Source organism: Haliotis asinina, chromosome 9 (assembly GCF_037392515.1).
Source record: "Haliotis asinina isolate JCU_RB_2024 chromosome 9, JCU_Hal_asi_v2, whole genome shotgun sequence".
Lineage (NCBI taxonomy): Eukaryota > Metazoa > Mollusca > Gastropoda > Lepetellida > Haliotidae > Haliotis > Haliotis asinina.
The window spans coordinates 4,009,857-4,032,755 of record NC_090288.1 but is presented as its reverse complement, the minus strand read 5'-3'; positions in this window follow the sequence as shown (position 1 = coordinate 4,032,755).

The following is a 22,899-nucleotide window of genomic DNA, read 5'->3' as shown; positions in this document are numbered from 1 at the left end:
GTGTTACATGGAAACCTTCATGATCAACTCCTACTATAAATCTTCATGCCTGGTTTAGACACACCGATTGAGCAACATGGTCTCAATGATTGCCTATTTCTCACGAGATGCCATCATGCTGTTTGATCTGAAACCTGGCTCAAAGAACTGATGTTTATTCTGGGAAACCGCATGTCCCCCTGCGTCCTTCATATTCACGAGATTAATAAAAATGGAACGGCGGTTCAGTATTGATATTGCCAGAACCTGTTTCCACCTGACTCCAATCTCTGCGTTGTTATACAGGTTGCATTGGTTCAGTTGGAATCCAGAATACCTTCGGGAACATTGATTGCAGTATGAGTAGCTCCAGACAGTCTGATGAAAGGCGTCGCCTTTTTATGTGACATTCTGTCTTTGGGCAGGTGTGTGCCCACTACCCTAAAGACACGAAACATATATTTTCATATAAAATGCTTGACGTTCCAATGAATCACACATCTAGAGCTAAATACTATATACCTCTTATGTTATTTCTTTGACAGAGCACTTTATGACAATCTTAAATGCGTATATCTTACACGATGTGGGTGCGTGAGTGAGTGGTTTTAGTTCATCGCCGCACTCAGCAATATTCCAGCGATATGGCGGTGTAACGCGACATCACGATCACAAACTTAATCATATATCCAAACATGAAAATGCAGACTTTGGAGCAAAGGATGATCATATTTGTTACAAAGAGTATCATGTTACTGATAGTCACACAGAGATATGTCCACATGCTTGTCGTAAAAGGCTACGAACGGGATCGGTGGTCAGGATCGCTGACATGTTTGACACATGGCATCTCATCCCATGCTAGTTGCCACGAACGTCCCTCATGCTGTTGATCACTGGATTCTCTGGTGCAGACACGTTTACTTACAGACCACCGCCATATACATGCAGCTTTAACATAGTTGTGTGCGACGTTAAACAGCCAAGCACCCAAAAACATTCCCAAGTTTAGTGAAGGCTGAATGCTAAATATCAGAGCAATGTAACACATCTTTTGAGTCATTTCATCTCGCTTGATATTATGATAGCAATGGTTTTAAACGTGACTGATATGCTATTCAGTTATTCCTTTTTTCCGTCACACGAATCAGCTCAAATAATGTCACATTTTGTCTTTGACGATGAGTGTGTGACGATGTATTTTGTCCGATAAATTCCTCCCTAGTCCTTTAATGCATCATAACAACCTTCACGGCTATCGTGTATCGTAAGTGAGTTCGCGAAACTATCTGCCGCTGTCGTCGGTTCAAATTGCTTTCTTAGCTGGAGGAATATATTTCACAATAGCTAATTAAATCCTGTGAAACTAATACTAGTGGAATTTTATTTACAAAAGAAAGCTTGAAATTCGATCAAGAAAGGGGTCCACACTTGGATAAAAGACACCTTCAAGAAGCATTGACTTGATTACCGAAGAGGGTGTTAGAATGTAGAATTGATCACTGAGATTGAATGAAATTGCCTTTATCTAATCATATATCATAGAAATGCCAGAGAACAAGGGGTTGCGGAAACAAAAATGAAAACAGCATGAATGAATCAGGGGAACCAACGAAACCAGTTCTCGCGACTAGTGATAGCACCACCCATTCATCCAATTTAGATAAAAATGTGACTGTTGCCTGATGCCCTACATCGCAAGATTACATTGAGTTCTTTTTGGAGAGATACCCTGATACATATATCACAAGCATATCACAGCTGTATGAAAGTAACGAGCCTGACTACCGGGGCCTCGAACCACAAGTGTCACTGGGGACTGATTTTCACGTGGAGCTTTCACACGGTCGTCGATGTTAGGATCACTGTAGTGTAAAGTGACATCGTATGTAATTGAATCACTATGTATGGGTTGAAAGAAACTTTTCATACGGTTTGTCCTTTCAGCCACGTTATAAGTTGAACGCAACTGAGTACAATTCATATGAATTAATCACATGTTATAAGTAACTCATTACTCATGATTTCCCGTGACGACAAGGGTTAGCATTAATCTTCAGTAATCAGGATTTACGAAGCACAAGGTTATGGAACAAACTGCAAGTTACTATTCAAAATTGCTCCAAAATCACTCTCTTGCACGTGTTCTATCAATGCGATCTTTCATACAAATGTCTTTGGTCGCTTCACCAATATACTGATACAATACCCTCAAATTCAGATACCATGTGTGTCTCACTGTTCTACAATCACTCGTGCAAAGACAAATACAAAAATACAACTCTTTTCGCACCCAGATCAATGTCAACTTCAAAATATCAAAAGACGTAAATACAAAGAAACTATTTGTATTTGAGGGAAAAAAAGGGATGGTATGAAAGCACGAGTGCTATTTTTTCCAGTTTTTCACAAGCTATGCGAGACGCAATCTTTTGAGGACCTTGGGGGAAAATAGACATTAATTTATTGCTTTAATGTGATCCTTTATTTTTTCCCTCAGCAAATTCAATCAAACTAACTGCAGTGTTAGACAACCTTCATCTCCAGTTTGTAAGATGCAGATACTCATTTTCAACCTATAGCATATATAATATGCAACTCTACTCTCGTCTCACCTGAAGCAGACGCACTGATCTCTCTAGGAACGTGACAAAAATCAAAGCCGGATGATTAAATGGAGACTCATGGCAGATAAAACAACCATCACCAACTCGATTCATTTGTAGGTTCCATTGTTGGAGAGAATGTTTCCTCGTTGTTATGTGCTGGTAACGTGATTACAAAACCAATGTCTGCTACTCAGTGAAGGGCTATGTTCTACTGACGGAGGCATTTATTTTTTGTTAAAGCCTAAGTAACGATAGCTTGTGCAAGATCTGGTTTTCGACATATTTTAAATCGTGCCATGTACCGATTCCTTTAGAGAGCAAGTGAATGTTTGAGTGCCACAATCTGGTTTGATAATGTGTCCCCGGGTCCGAATGTTCAACTCTTCTTGTCTGGTACTGACTCTAAAAATTAATCTTCAGAATATAAACTGATGGTACACTACAAAAGCATGATCATTTCCTCTAAACATTCCCGAAATAGATACTGATAATAAAACCAATACAGAATGCATGGGGAAAGTCTCGAGTGGTGCTGATACATTACAGATACATATTCGCCTGCTCGATCATATTTCTCAAGCTGCAGAGGTCACAATACATGACCCCAACGTCTCTTGTGCATGTAATGTAATTGATGAGCATGAATATATATGACTTATTATGGTAACTCTTTATTCCTTTTAGAACATCCATACACTGTGTTTTCAATTTTGCCTGATGCCTCGTAGTGCATGTTCAATAAAGACGATTGATAAGTCTCATCCTGAAAGATTAATCATAAGACAAGTTAAATCAGCAGATAAGGGATACATTTACAGCTACACTAATCTCTAACCACATGGACCTAACATGATCTTCCTAGTTCGTGTGTCAGCTTCATATACATACCGTTAGCCACGATATTGTCCTGATTGATGCAACAAGAAGTTGATGCGATCAATATTCATGCGTCGTGTGAATGGATCAGCATGTGTAGCTTGTTGATGCTATCGCAAACATTCTGTACCATGCTTTAGGTCACGACGGGTCAATATTAATTGTTGTCTAAGGTTACACAAATATATTGCAACTGTGTAAAACTAACGGACCAAAGAAAATCACTGATGTGTTATTATATACATTTTGTACAACTTCCCAGAGCGTGACTTCCGGAACTTCAAACGGCACATGATTGCTACTGTGGACTAGTTTTCACCTGGAACTTAACCCTGTAGTCAATATTAGTATCACGGTAGCTATAGTTAGTGGATGTTTATGTATTTGCTGGAAGAACGTGTCTTAACTAAACCAGTAGAATGTCATTTCAAGTAGGTAAGCTGAATAGATCTAAATGGAAACACTATTCGACTTCCATATGAACTGCTTATAAGTTCTGAGTAGGGGTGATCATAGCTCCAAATATATTGATGGGTACAATATTATATGGGGCTTCATTCACATTGAGACTGTTATGCCTTGTCGGTTGCTATAAGTCCCTAAATTAAATGTATCCTTTTACCACATGTCGTTTATCAATGACATATGAAGAAGTTCCGTCCTTAAAAGCTTTATGGAAGCTATCTCGCGCTTAACTTTGGATAGCAGTTTAGAGCAGACTCTTCTGAACGTACACGGGAACCATAATACGCATTATATAGGTGGTCATATAAAGCATCATAGCATCATATAAAGGTCACTCACCAATGAAGCAATCATTCGCCTACATGATCGATGACTCCGAGTACATGAGTCACAGGATGAAACTTTCACACTTTCGCGCAGTTTCCAGATACAGCAACCTTGCACCCATGTGAAGGAACTTAGTTTCACATTATCAGCTTCTGGATGTTATAGTTAAACTTTATGATTGCCACGAAAGTCTTCAATTACGGCGTGTGGTGAACAGATCTCTAAGACACAAATTTCGACTCTTTAAGTTCTGTAGTGTCATACATTTTCCGAATCAGTTTCTATAGCCAATGCCATGCAGAATTATAACAAACGCTGTCAAGCCAGATTGCTTCTTTGTACTTTGTAGTGAACCCCTTGCGCATAGAATCTAATGAAAATTGAAATAAAGCCACACGCATGAATGTCGCTGGGTATCGTGGAAATTTAATTTTGTGCAACACACTGACGTGAAGAATATGTGAGGCGACGGAACATTTTTAAAAACAACATGCAAAGTTCTATCCCCTTTGAAACGTGTATCTGGCGCTAACTTTCATACATGGCCAGATTTAAAGAGATATATCTGATCAGAAGAGCACTTCATCATGTGTTGCTCAATCGACCATCTGTTTGTTTAAACTTTACAGCTGTGAAAGCTTGGCCAATTCAAGATTGACATAACTTTGAAGATTTGGATTTAACAGTCTATCCCATTCACTCAAGAAATGTAGTCTACTATATGAGAAAGCAAATAATTTTAAATAGATTTAGTGTTCTGTTTTGTCGTTTCGTGACACTGGCATTGGAAAACGTTTTCACAGAGGTGCACACGTCTGAGAGTTACTGTAGTGATATATTCTGTTTGGTGTCACATTCCTGCATACCAAGATCCTTAGCTCAAGATACAAAGTTGATGTTATCAGGAAAACAGTCCAGCATGTCAGTCTTTTTCTGTAGATGAGGATAGCTTCCATTTGGGACAAACAGACCAGATCTTCTAAAAACATGTGTAAATATCTCTCTGGTCACCACATTTACTGACAAATGGACCAAGGAATGGCGTCTCGTATACAGTCCGTTCTGTGGGAGAGTGTAAACAATGGTTGGAATTCTGTGGTACTGGTTTCTTTCTGACACTGACAAAAAACTAAAAGCAAACAAAACCAAACAAAACCAAACAAAACCAAAACCAAAAACAAACAAACAAACAAACCAATACAAAATAAAACAACCCAAAAAGAAACAAAAACAACAAACAAACAAACAAACAAAAAAAACCAAAAAGCAAAACAAAACAAAAACACACACCAGAAAGCCAAACCAAAACTCAAAAGAAAAAATATCATAAAGGAACATTTAAGAGAATCATTTCTGTTTTCGTAATGGAGATACATTTCTGTTACAGAACTGTGACAACACAGCTGACAAATAGATTTTCGGATCAAGAATAGGTAACAGTTTTCAGTTGAACCTTGGCATACAAGCGATACCAATAATGTTCAATGCAAGGTGTATAAATGAGTTCTTGCACAAGAAGCTTAACCTCATCTTTTATCAGAGTTTTTATGCAATTGTGCCTACTTCATAATACTGTATTCGGGATAAAGACTGAAAAACGGATTTAAATTCATGACATTATGGAAGCTTCTGCATTAACTGAGTTCGTATTATGGTTGTTGTTTTCCTGTAAGTAAATTTATTTGTGCTAGGACGAATTAATTACGACCACGTTCTACCAAAGTGTCTTCAGTGATTAAGATGGTTTATGAGGTTCAAAAACCCCAGCACACGACATCTGAGGCCTAATGGCGCAAAGGTGCAGTGTGTGTAAAAAGTGCACAATACCGTCAACAAACTGTAATGTTTATAAGCCCTTGTTAGGATTCTGAGCAACATTACCGCAACATTACCCTGGCATAGTATACCAGTCTGCAAGTCGCAACATATTCTGTACATTTTGTCTGGTCAGATTACATTGTCATGACATGAACCCAAATCAGCATTGTGTAAATGTTGGTTGGAAGACACAGGGACACAAACCTAATGTATCTCGAAACTCGTCACTCTTAAATAGACGTCAGCTTCGCACCGGTTACATGTAATTAGATGACGCTGTCCCTAAGGTGTATTAACCAGATACGATAGGGTCATTAATATCTTCTCACGGTCCATTCCCTGACATACAGCTAGAGAGTACAAATGTTGCTTCCCGTCAAGCTGAAGGTTAGAATTACGTCTTCAGCAACTCATGCTCGTTGTAAAATACGAATAACGGGATGGGTGGTCAGGCTCTCTGATTTAGATGACACATGTCAATTGTGTAGATCGGTGCTCATGCTGTTGATCAGTGGTTTGACTGGTAAAGGTACTCTACTTTTTACATACCACCGCTATATAGCTGGAATAGTGCTATGCCAATCAACAACCAACAGCCATGTTGACGCGCGTGGTGTGTGGAACTGTGCACGGACCTCGGGTCACAAATCAGTTAAACACCGTTGAGCTCGGACAGTCCTTGGATGAGTGACAGTCTTTGGCGCTTGACTCCTGGGGGTTTCCAAGACTTGAATCCTGCCCAACAGCGAAGCACGTGTGTTGCATGTGATGTCACATCAGGCAAGTGAGTTTGTTCAAAATTGCCTCTGTTCACCCAGCAGGAAATGGGTACCGGGTGGGATAAGTCATGTGACTATATTCTTTTAGCGCCTAACAGGCAGTTCGAGTTATCCGGAGTAGTAATATGCCTGCTTTTGACAGTTAGATCTATGAATATATCACCTTGTGAATGGGGTTTGGCATAATATAAGTGCACATATTACTTATTATTATTACATTAATAGAATCAATATATCCGCACATTGATCACTTTTACCAACTGGATTCTTTTATTTTAACATTGCATGAAACTTTCTTGAGGTAAACTTTTGTGGTTATATTTGGTTATCATTGTGCGACTGAAGTCTCTATTTACCTATTTATCAGTGGGATCTACGGCATGTTCTTTCTCGAGGACTTTGAAAATATCCCTAATTTATGTTCATTTGGGTTATCACGTGACAATATCGTTTGATGTCAAGTTCTCCCTACCTGCTGACTAGTTTCTAACATTTAACTCAAATAATCCAACCACTACAACACCCAGATATTCTTGATTGGGTTAGGTGTTTGCACACCCATTCAATAAATAATTCAAGGAGCGTGCTAAATTCGGTATTTAATTCAAACATTTTAGCCATCACATGCCTGTCCTGCTAATGGGCATATTTGTGAAGTCTCTGATGACCCTAATTTGAACGGAATGTTATGTTGGTGGTCATGCTGACCTTCAAGGTATCGTTCTGAAATATTTTGAGGGTCACACGTTAAAATCAATGACATAAAAAGCAGGTTTCACATCTCGAGACTCATTTGTTTCCGTTAAATGATACGATCGGTTTCCTCTCACACATATGCTTTCATTTCCCGTGTCTAGATGCAATGACTGAGACACCAGACTCGCTAAAACAACCACTTTCAATTTGAGAAATGTAGCCGGTATGTGCTCGATGGGCTACATCCTTTTCAGAAACAAATCTGCATTTGATACAGGAGGAACAAAAGAAATGATGACATTTCCAGGGCTCTCATATGTGTTTGTACATATCAGTATATAACTACACAGATTGTTCTTTTTGCTCAAATCTCCTTTAGCATTTCATGTTCAAACATTTGTAACTACACTGACTCATGCTTGCTTTATAAGAAAGAGTGTCTGTATTATGGCAACATAACGTGTTGTACATACGAATAAAATAATACTGGCCGACACATTTCTTTCTGAACTGAATAAAAGTTGTACTCGGTGATGGGTGCGCCATGCTGACTTTGAGGGTCGGCATTGACTGAAGTGTTAGAAGCGTAGGGAATCAATCTTTGGAGATAAATTGCTACTGGTGTTTTAATTGCTTTATAATCCAAATGCATTTTTCTTGTAATGATTCACGCAAAAACGGCCCCAGGGAAAGCGGCATTTCCATAACGAAGGTCCGCCTTTAGTCACAAACGACTTCTGGCAAAAATGATGATGTTTCTACCAATTACAAAACATTAACGTCTGACCCGAAATTTGACATGAAATAAGGGAGGCAAAAATGTAAAATTAAATACGGATAAAAGAGGAAGTCTGCACAACACTGTTCCGGAATGTTACCCAGCGGATAGTTATTATCGTACACTGTATAAATAGAGAATCCTTCGCAAAATCACCACAATACGATGCAATAACACAGTTATTTTGTGGAACGTGAGACACAGTTGGCATAACACAAGAGTAAAGTAGATGCAAGCAGTTTTCCTCCCATTACATTCCAGACACACATGACGTTTAAATGTGCTGGATAAAAGACAAATTTGAAAGATTTCCATAGGTTCCATTCGTGTTTGAAACCTGACGAGAGTAAAGTAGATAAATGCTGACTTATTCCCATTACACACCAGGCAGGAATCAGATCTAAACAAAAACGAAACTGCTATCTTATTTGCGTTAAAAGTAGGAAACCGTTCAATAGTCTCCTTTGATGAGGAAAGGAACAAGTGCATCTATGAAAATCAATGAATGGGATTACGAAGGAAATAATTGCAATAAACGAAGTTACACAGAGACTGACAAATCTGGCCTTGACATTGTTCAGTATTGATTACTGTTAATGAGCTGATTGATGGGATTTACAGGCAGTTAACCATCTGAATGGTAATGAAGATGAATTGTCAGTAGACGATAAGGTGGTCACAGTCTACAGAATGTATTCCCTACATTACCCTTGTTTCGGTTCAATAAAAAAACTATCAAAATAATAATAATAAACACAAAAACAAAACAAACAAACAGAATTTAAATATAGATTGAAATGTCACTGATTCGAACTTCATAATCAAACAAATCCTTTGTGGCAATGCCACTTTGTGGTTACCGCTAACCTCTCATAGTTAGACAGTCGTCTAAAACTGTAAGCATACATGCTGTGCACCTGTGATCGAATCTTGGTTCGCACTGGGTATGTTTTTGTCAGAACACTGTATACCCTGGTTGTTTTCATCAAAGAGATACATGTCTAAAGTCAAATCATCCGGCCTCCGGCAGATATGATGTGGCATTACTGAAGTACATTTCAAAGCAACGATAAACCAGTCTCTCATGAAACGTGTAAGTGTCAGGACTTTCAGTGAACAGCTGATGTTCCTGGTCACACCACTATTTGTTGTTTAAGATGGTATACTAAACAATGGCGGAAGTCTGTAAGTAATGGGATCTGGAGAACAAAATCCTCTTCATGCCACCTTGAGCATCAGTTAGTGTAATCGGGATTTGATGATTTGCAATGAAAGTCTGCCACCCAAATCCATTTAGTCAGCTCTTTGAACCAGTGGAGGATTTATATTCTTACACGGCAGCCACTGGTCGATACATTGTGGAGAGAACCGTCTGCTCTCCTCAACATGTTGTGGACATGTGTAGCAATTATACGTTAATGTTTACTAGTCACATAAAGGAACTGTGCGTTGTCAAAATCCTATCCCAGTTGATAATGTCAAAGGTACATATAAACTTTAATGGAGCGATCATAAGACCATAACAAGCCAAACACAATGACGTCATGACGTCCACAAGCGGGACCGGTGTCAAATGACCATGTCACAAGCTCAACAACGGATATATCTACCATCGCTATTGAGAATAGCAATGCAGCGACGACGCATAGTCTGTCAAACGTGCAAGGAAGGTTTGTGGGATGTCACACCAGATTCTCTCAAGTTCTGTTGCAAGGTCAAGGACGTTATCTGGCGCATGAGGAGGACGGCGTACACGTTAATCCATATCGTCCCAAATATGCTCTATCGGGGAGAGATCCGGTGAATTTGCATGCCAAGGCAGTAAGTCAACGTTGTGGTGTTGCAAGAAATCCAGCCCTTGTCGTATGAGGGCGGGCATAGTCCTGTTGGAAGGTTAACCCAGGGCCATGACGTTGCAGAAAAGGAATTGCCACAGGTCGTAGAATCTGATCCCTACAGCCCACACCAGTTACGTTGATCTGAATATTCACCAAAGGAGTTCTTTGTCGTGCTGATATTCCACCCCAAATCATCACGGACCCACCACCACCACCACCACCACCACCACAAAGCGATTCCTCTCCAAGACACAGGTCTGTGCATAACGTTCTCCCACGCGTCTATAGGCACGTTCATATCCATTATTATAGGAAATGATAAACTTGGACTCATCTGTAAAAACAACATTTCTCCACCAAAACATGGGTCTGTGGACATGTTTTCGGCACCACATTCATCAAACTTGTCGATGACGTTGTGACGTATTGCGGGACGCAGTGATCTGATCCTGTGATGACGTAAACGTTGTCGAACTGGGTGGATACGGCGAAGTCCTGGAATGGTCCGAGCAGTCATCACTGCAGTCTGAAACCTGAGGCGAAGATGGGTCATCCTTATCCATCTGTCCTGTCTTGGCGTTGTTACACATAGACGTCCAGAACGTGGACGATCGATGACGTCATTTGTGTTCTGGTAGCGTCTCACCAGTGCAGAAATGTTGTTCCGATGTCCGTTACAAGGATCATCCCGTGCTGACGTTAGCCCTGGCATGCTATGCGTTTCAATAGCATTTTATTTTTTTTTAGCTCCAGGAGTTGAGCTTTCCAAAGTGAGAGTATTGTGTGACATTTATTTACTCTGTATCTCTTTCCCGGAATGCACGTGCAACAACGAATTGCATGTCTCAAGGACAAAACCACTGACGTCATTGAGCGTGGCTCGTGCCTGAATGTTGGATACAGGTAACTAATTTCAATTCCTATGTGTCCACACAGGTTTGATAAATTTATGAGTCGTGTGTGTGTGTGTGTGTGTGTGTGTGTGTGTGTGTGTGTGTGTGTGTCTGTCTGTCTGTCTGTCTGTCTGTCTGTCTGTTTTGAATGGAACGTGTGAGCGGACATCCTAATCGAACAAATATTCTATTTCCTCTAAGTGTCGGGGTGGAAATGACATGGTATTCTGTTCTTCCTCGTTGTATGAGTTCTGTAAACCCTAGAGTGATGCATGTACTGTATATACATCGGCAAGTTTTAGTAGCACTTCATAACAATCAAAGACATGGTGTGGGTCAAAAACAGGGAATTGATAAAAGTACTGTAATAAATTAAGATTTTATAAAATGTGACATTTTCAGCCATGATAGCAATGAACACAGATACATTGGTAAACCGCTGTCACAGTTAATACAAATAATACCCGTATGGTTATATCTTCAGCGGACGTGATCAGAGGTTATTATTTTGTACATATTTAATTAGTTTACACATATCATGTTCATTGTGCAGTAACACATTTGTCGGCTTACATAGACTTTATGCTGATATCATTTTCTTGTTTGATTTAGTTTTTATCTTCTGGTTCTCCTCATGACAAAATGTGACCGTATTTTAGTGTAGTTGTAAACTGCACAACAAAATAACATTTCTGTACATGTTCAACATAACGATAACCAATGCCACATGAATATCAGGAAAATAATGAATTTTCAAGCAACAAGTGCAATTGCAACAAAGCCACATCCTAATCACATCATCCTTAACGAATTTGTTTCCGAGTGTCAAAGTGGCATTTGGTGAAGGGTCGATGACATTCATCCTTCTGTAGACATAAAAAGCGATGCATCACAAGGGGCATAATTGTTATCTCTTGTTTGTATTATGTTGAAGTAGTTGAAGCGACACTCTTCAGTCGAAGCGTAATCAATCAATCGAGAATTCTAATTGCAAACGTGCACATCTGTGTAAACACTCATGCAATAGAAGGAGACGTTTATATGGTTTAAAATATCAAATTTCAACCAACTGTTCATGTCTAAATGTCAAAATGCCTTCACTAGTAAATTAGACTTAAGTGTTTTCTTCGACAGTGTCATTTGTGTAAATTAATGTGAATAATACAAACGCAAACGTGGCTGGTCGTTGCAACTCTCTGTACCGAAAACCTGAGCAACCTGATCGTGAGTGCGAATCTTGTTTCGCCCTGATCACACTGCTGGATTTGTCAGCGGTCTTGTTGATTTCCTCATCTAAAAAATCACTTGCTTGACACATACCATCGCACAACAATGGCGCAGGGCGGTGTTCATGATTTCAATCACTAGGTTGTGTGGACAAGAGTCGGCGATATATCATATGGCTGATATGATATGTATGGTATAAATCAAATACTGAGCAGGAGTTCAGGAAGACTCAGAGTGTTCTCATGGATCGAATTAACGTATCCAGTTTGGTCTCAAATTCACTGTCCTGCTTGTAATTCAGTGAAAACTAACCAAACACATTCAATTAAATCGAGATCACATTTCTCAAGCTGACAAAATGTTAACATTAGTCCTATATGTCGACCTTACTCGGAAATAATCAATCATACTTGAAAGTCTGCCATTCACTCACAACGAAAGTAACAACGGAACATGACTTTAAATGAATGCGGTATTTAAACAATAAGCCGACTCGTTTCTGTGGAAGAAATGCTAATATCTGCCGATGGGTATTATGCTGTCACACGAAAATGTTTTCAGAGCAAATTGGCTGATAACTTAAAATCCCTCCAGCATCCATCCAACAGCAACAAGATTAAAACGCTACTTCCACACTCTTAAAAGTTTTTTTCTCAACATGCTCTGTAGTTCCCATTTTTTACGTCGTTGTTACAAAAGAGATGTAACAAAATCTCTTAGATCAGATTTCATTATGTCATAGTAACGTTTTTCTTCAATACACACCCAGTGTGTCGGTGTTTGCTTGCCAGCTATTCAAAGGTGTGCTTTGACTTTGAAATTACTACGGACGGAAGGAATCCTACACAGACACTCATGGTCGGTCATCCAAATTTCGTCAGTGACAGTGGATGCATTTGAATGGTACATTTCACTGTTTCAGTGTCAACAATGTATTGATCACCAGTATTCATTTCTTTGAATTAGAATACTGATGTTAATGAATGTCTCTCCAATTGATGTATTTTGATAACAAAGAATTCAGGCATAGCACCAAGGTAAGATTACATTACACATTTGAATTTTCTGACACCTAGGCCAGGTATGTTCCTATGATTGTGTCCTTTCGACTGGAAGTAAGTTTAATCATTTTGAAAGGGCTAGATAAAGATGATATTTTTATAGTGAACAAAATGCGTTCACGCACCAGTCCCCATAGCTCCTATATCTTTGTCTGTACTCTTGTACATCACGAGCAGGATTATGATGTAAACATGGTACAGTTATTTTAGGGCATCGTGGCTTGTATCTAACTATTATTTCGTGGCACCACTCCCATTATGGGACCTGCCTAACACGTATGTCATAAACACATTACAACATGAAAGGGATGAGAATCAAATCACCCAGGCATCAGAGATAATGGCTTTATTTGAATAAGTATCTTCTGTCAGGATGCAAGCTGTAAGGTGGGTAAGTACAAACTATTGTTCAACGTAGGTTCGTATTGTTCAACGTAGACTCTGCGTACAGACTAAAAGCATTTGTCAGATCTCTCAGTGTGATCTCTGGTCATATGCAATAAAATATCAGCACAATGCCCTTTCTATAATCTGCTAAACAGAACTCCGGAAGCACTGTCCTATAATTATGCCACTCACACTCTGATAAGGATCAAATCATGAATTCAGCAGAAACTTTGGTTTCAATAACTAAGCTTAAAGTAAGCATGGATCCTAGGTTTCAGTGTGTCATTGCATCTTGTGGATCCCATACCTGCTATTGTCATGTGTTGTTTATTTGCCATGGAATCGTTCCATGATTTGCAAGGTGGTTGACTGGTGCCTTGAAACCCATTTCTATGGTTACAGATGTATTACGTACATCGGAATAGATTAAAGTGGTTGTTTGCCTAATGAGGGGTTACCATATTATTATTTATCCAGTTTTAAGTGGATACAATCTCCAATTAAAAATCTAGGTTATAAATCTTGAAATTTTTCCTCAGCCAGCAAAGTGTGAGGACTATATAATAATATCGATTCGTAAATTGCGCTACTAAACTCCACACCAAAGTATGCCCAAGCGCTAACAGAGTTCATAGATATAATATGTTTACAATCCATTTCTGGTGTGCCTTAAGCTGCTTCTTGAAACAAGTTAGAGTTGAAGCAAATTTCAGCTGAAATGGGAGAGTGTTCCTGTCAACGGCAGCAATACATTTGAAAGAACTTCCGCCAAATGCCTCGAAATTGATGTTGAGGACCTTAAGACTCATTTGGTCACTGAAACGGACAGGTCTTGTAGGAACACAGTCTTCTACTAAATCACACAGATAACAAGTGATAAGTGAGGGTCTTGTATCTGTTGATTGACTGGCAGCCAATGAACATACCCAAGTACTGGAGCTACGTGACAATTCTAGAAGCAAGATCAGTTCCATCGCACTTAGTCCTACCCTCTGTGACTGGTCATCAAGGGCGAAATTATGGTACATCACCATAAACCTGATCTTTGATGGCACAGTTATACTAATGACTTGAGACTTGCTGTAGACCGTGAATAATACTTGGCCCAGTACCGAACCTTGGGGTACAGCACAATTCACAAGAGTGTTGTCAGATGATGCATCATTAGTTTTAGATTCAACTTATTATTTTTGAAAAGACACGAGGGGCAGATGTTTCTAATCTCATAATATATATGGTAGTTTGACACATGTCATCGTATCCCAGTTGCGTTGATTGAATTTCATACATTTGATCACTGTATAAGTAAGTATAAGCGACATCTTTGAATGTTAAGGGATTTTCCACAACCTGTAAGCTGTTTCCGAAGAAATTGTTCTGTGATGACAAGCCGGAGAACCTGTGGATTTGGTCTTCCTCGAAACAGGAAATTCTATATTTACCAATAATTGTCATTTCCACACATATAGCAACGCAACATGATAATAATCACATCAACGAAATCATTCTGACATATTCAAGCATATTAACCGACCTCCTATCGATCTGTCTGATATTCAGACGTGATGACTGTTACCAAAGAGACCGTTCTGAGATGATGATAAGCCATCGGGATAAATCTGACAATGGAGCAGCTCTTGGGAAGAGAGCAGGTATTAAGAGATACGCGGTAGATGAATAAAGCAATAAGTGTTTTTAAGATCAGTGTACCGTTGTTCAAAACAACCTTAACTAAGATCAGCCTTAAACACTAAGGTCAGAACTCTTCAGCGCAGGAGTAATGACAGCGTCAGTTGGGTCGGACCAACCCTAGTCATCAACCTTAACTTAAGGTTAAAGATCACATGCAACGTAAAATACAACTTTGCAGATTCTGGTACCTTTCGGTGTGCACTTACCGAAACAAATCATAAAAAATGCCAATTCAACCTGTAAAGTTGAAAAAAAACGCGATGAAAAAAAGCCCGCGAAATCGGAGTTCAAACGTTTCACTAAATTCCCCCCAGCGCTGGGGGAAAAACTGGTTTCAACAGCTGTGCTGCGCTGCGTCCATAACGCATGCGCAGTGAATAGGTTCGCGGAGCTTGAAACAGTATGCATGCCCAGCGTCTGAGGTCGTGAGCAATAGTCTAATCTCGGTTGTGTACACAAACAAGTACATAATCTACTCGTTACGTAAAACAACTTGTTGACTGTGGCAAGCAGTCTCTGTCACAGAGAAAACTCAGTGTCTCGTTTATTCACACCTATACGTCTGTCTGCCTGTCTCCTAAAGACAACATGCAATACACAGCTTCAATCATTGACAACGTGCAATTTGAACTTAACACCTATCAGACTATACGACATAAAGAAAATAAGTTGATTTATGACTCGTGCACCCGAGTCCCGTGTCTGCCACATTATGTAATTAGGCACGTGTGATACACATGACATGTTTTTATGTCTGTGGGTTGCAAACAAACTACATTCATTTTATTCGGATGACTGGATGTGACGGAAACTTGTGCAAACTCCAGATTCCAGTCCTCTTTCGTACTTGGACGAATGACAGATGGCTGGAGCCACGCAGTAGTTTACCATCTCTACTGACATGATTTTTTATTGGATCGAGCGCAAATTCAGAGAACATGTATTTTCAAAACCATACATCTCTATATACATTCGTCATGGATATCGACTTCTTTTGGTGTATATGATTTTGCTTGACAACAGAATATGAATCCATACTGAAACGACGCATCAAGTACACAAAAAGAAGTTGTTATCCACAAAGAATCTTACTTTCTTGTGACTGGCTATACTTCTAAAATGCCCATCAAACAGATCATCTTTCTGTACACACAATGAACCCTCAGCATATCAGCAAATGGAACAGCCAATCGGAAGCCGTCCTTACACTTGAGTGCATATCCACCCGCTATGACTGGGTTAGGTCTCCCGAGGGCTTCGTTTCGGGGGAAGTAAGCCCAAGTACAAAATATTGCACTTTTGAATCGCGATTGTACGCTTATAATTTTGTTTATTTGTTTTTTTAAAAGCAGCAATGTATATTATATGTCATGAATAAGTGATAAATGTGTTTTAATTATGTTTGAATTTTTGGTTGCATGTGACCTTTAACGTCAGTTAAGGTTGTTTCGTGCAACGAGAGGCTAACCTTAGAAAAAGGTCTATGGTTGTAATCTTATAGATAAGGTTGACCTTAATACATAAGGTTGATTTGAACAACGGAGCACAGTGTCATAAAATGGAAATGGAAATTTACGTATGATTTGTCTGCAGCAGAATTACTCAACAGAATATATATAAAAAAACAACAAACAAACAAACAAACAAACAATAAAACAACAACTAAAAACCCAACAAAGAAAACAAAGCAAAACCTTGTGATGTTAGAAATTGTAGTGTCTCTTTAAACATAATTGTTTCAATTTATATTTTTTTCATTATAGGATATTTATATAGCGCACATATCCATGCAACTCAAGGTGCTGGTATTTGTTTCCCACGATAATTGTATGTCAATCTCTACGTCACATCAAATTATCAATGTCAACTCCATGGGGAGTATACAACTTATACTGCCACCAGGCGCACCGAGTTTATTGTGGCTCATCCTTACGAGGTACCCAATTTACAGCTGAGTAGAGAGGGACACATACAGTACTTTGTCCAAGTTTACTGCTGTACCCGCAACTATGTGTTTGCACGTGTTCATGTGGCCACCATCTAGTCATATACCAACGGTTTCGTGGGTTCTTTTAAGTCCACATGATTGTGTAGTGTACATTAGGGGTTGTGACAATACGGAAAGAGTCGGCACACAAAGTTGACTCCAGGGTTTTTACACCTGGTCACAGATGAGCTCGATCCGGACACCTCAGCCTCTCTGCATCACTAGCTCACCCACCGCACGACATGTTAATACACGTTCCAGGTGTGCGATACGTTTCTCAACCGATGCCTAGCAATGTAACAACGTTCAAGACTTATAGCCAAGTAGTTATCTACTTCAATCTAACTCATGAAACAGGGGAAATGGAATATGGTCATCAATTCTGTTCATCTAAAAGAAGAAAAACCTGTCTAGTATCAATCGACCATCATCATTCATCGCCTTGTTCTCTTGTTAGCGTTACATCAGTGGGCCAGTACACAGGAATAGCTCGCACTCTGTTTGTTCCCAAAGATTATCCCAATATCCCATTGTTCGTCCACCATGTCAATGATAGGAGACACAAAGAATAGTGTGTAAATCATGCTAATAGAATGCCCGGCCATGAAAGGGCGTTCGTTTGCAACACCGTCTGAACTGTGCAAGAATATTTCTTTCCAACAATATTCCTGAACACTGACATCCTACAAAGAATATTATCAATACCTGGTTAGATGTAGACGTTTCCTTTGTTAAAATACACTGTAGCTCGCCAGTTTGTAGCAGGTATCAATACTCCACGTGATGGCCATAGCATGAAACAGGTATGTGTTATCTTAAATACAAAAATCCTAACAATGTTTACAAGAAAGTCATTTTTGTAATGGCTTAAGTTGGGCTTTGATTGAAAATTTCCAAAGACTTGCAATATAATCTACATGTCTTGCACCTAAGCAAGGAAGAAGGGGCACATGTGCTGAGACATATAAACGCTTTAATTTAGAGCTAATGGTGTGTTTAGGAAATGACGATGAAATTAATGATAACAACATTGACATTGTGTCCATTTCACTCCCATTTGACACGGTTGATTTCCCTGTGTGTATTTCTTTGTTTCGTTCCCTGACTTGCGCCATACCTTTTATGCGGCATTAGATTCAGTAGTGACTTCTGTGATGTCTCAACATAACTGCAAAGGTATTTTGAGCCCGTCACAGTGTTGATAGCTTATAGTTTACATTTCGTGCATGAGTGAGCGTATTTCGATATATAACAGAAACTTTATTTCATGGTCACAATAAGTCTGAAATACTGTCGTGGACATTTTAACTCACTTAACCACTCATTTTCGTTGAAACTCTGTTCTCTGGATATTGTTCAGACGGTTGTTAATGTGATTGTTTCTGTAAGTAGACATAAAGAGGACATCTTGGAAGCACAACAACTGCCCATTTCACATTGACAGGTGCAGGAGACTATGTCTCGATTATGTTCATGACGATGCAGTCGTAATCTGATCAAGTTTTTAGACTACCACAAGTTTTAGAGTATTTAAACGATGCACCACTTCTTCTGGAGTAGTTCCAAAAATCAATAGACTTCAGTTCGTACTGTTGTTTTTTTCTTTTCGCGCATAGAGGACTAGTTATTAGGCAAAGGTTTCTAATTTTCAAATCTGTGCTTTGTTTTTTGTTGTTACAAAAAATAAATATTTCAATCCCCAAGAAGCACTTGTAGTTTGTGATCATATTGCAGTTTAGCAGTTAATGCTTCAAGCTAGAATATTTAAGGTCTCAGCATGTTTGAGAGTTCACTTTGTGAAGTTAATCCACTTTACTGGAATGCGAGTTACCTATTTCGGTATTTGTGTATGTCGGCTGACTGTAGAGTTTTGAACAATCATCCCAACTTTGCTGTTGAATCATGAGCGAACTTCCAGCAGCCTATTTTCCTTGTTGTGTAGAGTTTTGCAAATTGCTTTACAGAATATCAACGTGTGCCAAGCACAGCGCATTATCAATATGCAACCTCATACCATATTTACGCTACAACTAAAGAGATTTAGATCACTTTTTAATGGCAAGGACTGACATCACAAATGAAGGAACAATTGCAAGATTTCCTAACATTCCCAGGAGGGCCGTTCCTGTTTTGAGTACATAAAACGAATCTAAATGTTTCAAAAGAATATGCCCTTATCATACACAAAAGCGAATAGTCTTCTTAAAAATAATTTATCAGCAAACACAGTCATCTTCTCTTGATTAACAAGGCAAAATACCCCCCGAACAATACACAACAACAACAACACGCCCAAAACGCGTGTTCACGGTATAGAATCCTGCTGTGTTGGCATAAATAAACATTTGTGTGGTGGAATCAACATGGTTATGTGTTTTATGTGAAACGGAAGTATTCTTAATCCTCTTAAATGCTGACACCTCACATAACACACAAATAGAAAACATTTAAACAAAATCATTTAAGGTGTTGCCCCAGTGAATCTTGAATACCGGCTTCCAATGCTGATAAATGTCGGCGAGTCATTCCGATTCACTTCTCATTGAGCTGAAATATTTCTTTGAGGTGTATGCATGTACATGGTATAACGTTTTCATTACTGAACAATACGAATCCTTGAAGTACATGTAACATCCTTTCATGCAACATTGTACAAATTTTGAGCTACAAGACCAAGGAAAGTCCCACCTACATATTAGCTCGAGGAGTTCGTCAAACTGTGACACACTACACAACTGCAAGATCGTGGCCAGACAGTTCTGTTTCGATATTTTTGTACTGTAATTACCGAAGAAACCTTACTCCCAAGTACACATTAAACTGACTTAGTGCTCTTTCTTAGCAGATATACCTTCACATTCTCTTTCAAACTGCTGATATATTTCATGATCAGGCAAAATGGAACTCGAGTAAAGATGATATAAACTGGAAGAATACTGACTATGGAAGTCAAAACCAAAACAAAGCAGGGAACCAACTTCGATCGTCTTCCGATTTTCGTGGTGAAATAATACGTCAATATAAATCCAAGTAACAGCTTTACATCATCATATTAAGGTGATGAAAGGAGTTCTCACAGCTACAATGGAGTTGATAACATTCTTCAAGGGCAGCATGATATAATCTGATTGTCTCAGTTTGCCTCAATGCTTTTCAGATGAAATCGTTGGCTTTGAACATCCACTTTTACCGGATTTGTAGCCTCCAAGGATGGAGTCAGCTGTTATTTTACAAGTGGGATGGCGTAAGTGGATACTTTGATTTCCTCCCAAGGGCGAATGGATTTCAGTTGAAGTATATGCGGTTTTGTCAGGAGCTCGTTAAGTGAGCTGTTCGCGGACATATCAGTTGAGTTGGCATATCATGGCGGTTTACCAGCTTGGTCACGGGAATGCAGAGGTAACTGGGGTATTTGTACGGCGTCATGTACTTACTGGAGAATTACGCCAGCTGTTACAGGACCATCTGCCCGCGATCAAACTACATGTATTACCTGTATAGATTTCCGTTCCGTTCCACGGCATTTATGCGCGGTAGACGTGTATTGTCCAGGGTCATTTTAGTATATCCTAGAAAAATCACAGCCCATTTAAGTCGCATAAAATATAATTTAGGTGAGTACTAGCAGTCTTTCACATGCAGGTTAACCATTCATTTCGGTTGTCATCGCCACTTGACAGTGTTTCATAAAGCGTTGAATTCTTACAGACGATTTTACTTTGGGTAAATATGTTATGATCATGAATATGAATATTTAATATATATATTGAAAATATAAACGGTCTGTGCTTGGTTACGTAATCCAGTGTTGAAAAGGAAAAGACACTACTCCTTACTCGACCAGGAGAAAGGCGACCTCAAGGCGCCGAGGTCAGCTGCTGACATATGAATATTCTTATAGTGAAAGTCTGTATTTCCTGAAATCCAGATTTATATTTTACAGCTCTATGTAAGAAATTAATGAAATATTGGTCCGCACTTATGAATCTTGAATCCAGTAATTGGTCATTCTTGAAATCTCGTGGTTTACTGTTCCATACATCTCACCTTGATATACACCAATCCCGATATTGTGAGTTAGTTTTGAAGACAATGTTGTAAAACTACACAAGGAAAATTATGAAAATTATGAAACTGTAACATTGTTTGGAAATTCCACATGATGAATGGACTGTTGACAGCTTTAGAAAATGCTTAATGTTAATTTCAAGAATTCTTAATTTAAAATGGAGAATTAACAACATAAATAGAACAATTACAAATAGTCAATTCTTTAAAAAATCTCATCTCGAAAAGAGATTGTAACAATATCTCCTCCACTGATATGCCCATACAATCCATTAGGCCACTTACATTCATGAAGCCACTAAAAGCCTAATTGTGGCCTTGAGCGTGTGTATGTTTTTCTCCAGACCTAGCTGACCTTGGTCGCCGAGGCAGGTCATGATGAAGACAAACGATTTCACTGTGACCACTGGAAATGCCTCAGTCATAGCCCGTTTTCAGGAACATTATGTAACATTGTTTGCAGTTGGAGTACGTCCCCGTGTGATCTATCATAGCTGTTAACACAGCCGTTTAATTTAGGTGGTTGTTAAAAGCAGTAACAAAAACAAAATCCGGGGATCCGGCTAATTAACGATGAAGACAGAATATTCCAGCAAAACGATGGTTGAAATCTTTGGTACAAATTGCTGCTATTTGCTCTGGATTAGAGATGTACTGACTAGGACTATAATCAACTGACTATCATGTCAGAAAACGTGATTAAGTCGATTACAGACTGTCAAACTTCTTCATGTAAAACATGCAGCAAAAACGCCAAATCAAAGCGTAATTCATGACTGATCAATGTGCTAAATCCAAACATTTTGGACTTACAACACACATTTACAACACACCCAGCTGAATCACAGAGAAGGTAGAAAGGCTGCAATCACATAGACAGTTCCCTGTGAGGAAATTACATAGATGCTTGAAATCGAAAAGAAACATAACAGGCAAAATAGGAAACGGAAAAAAAGTGTCCTAAAGTAGAAGACATCGTGGAAAACCTTTATGGAACACATGTGTGTGTCAAAACATTGTCGCTTTCGATACCATTTTAAGCCAATGGAATGTGTAAAGACAAATATCAAAGACCACCTTGTCGACGTATAAAGAACCTGTACTTCATCTACATGACATAATTACATCATACACTACTTGTTATAGACATATGTGAATGAGAATTATGAACTACCTTTGATCATTTTTTGATCTTCTGGCCTTCAAACATATAGGCAGTCTTTTCTTTGCTTATAAAATACGTTTCTAAAAAAACAGGACTGTATGTTCGAGTAAATGACTTGGTGCCGCAGAAATGCGATGATATTTCATTTCTGGCTATTCTCATTTTGACATATCAGACTTCACTGAGACAACTTCAGCTGTTTGAATTGCGAATGACGAATACTGCAAGTGTGCTAGCTTTGCACCATGGTGCAT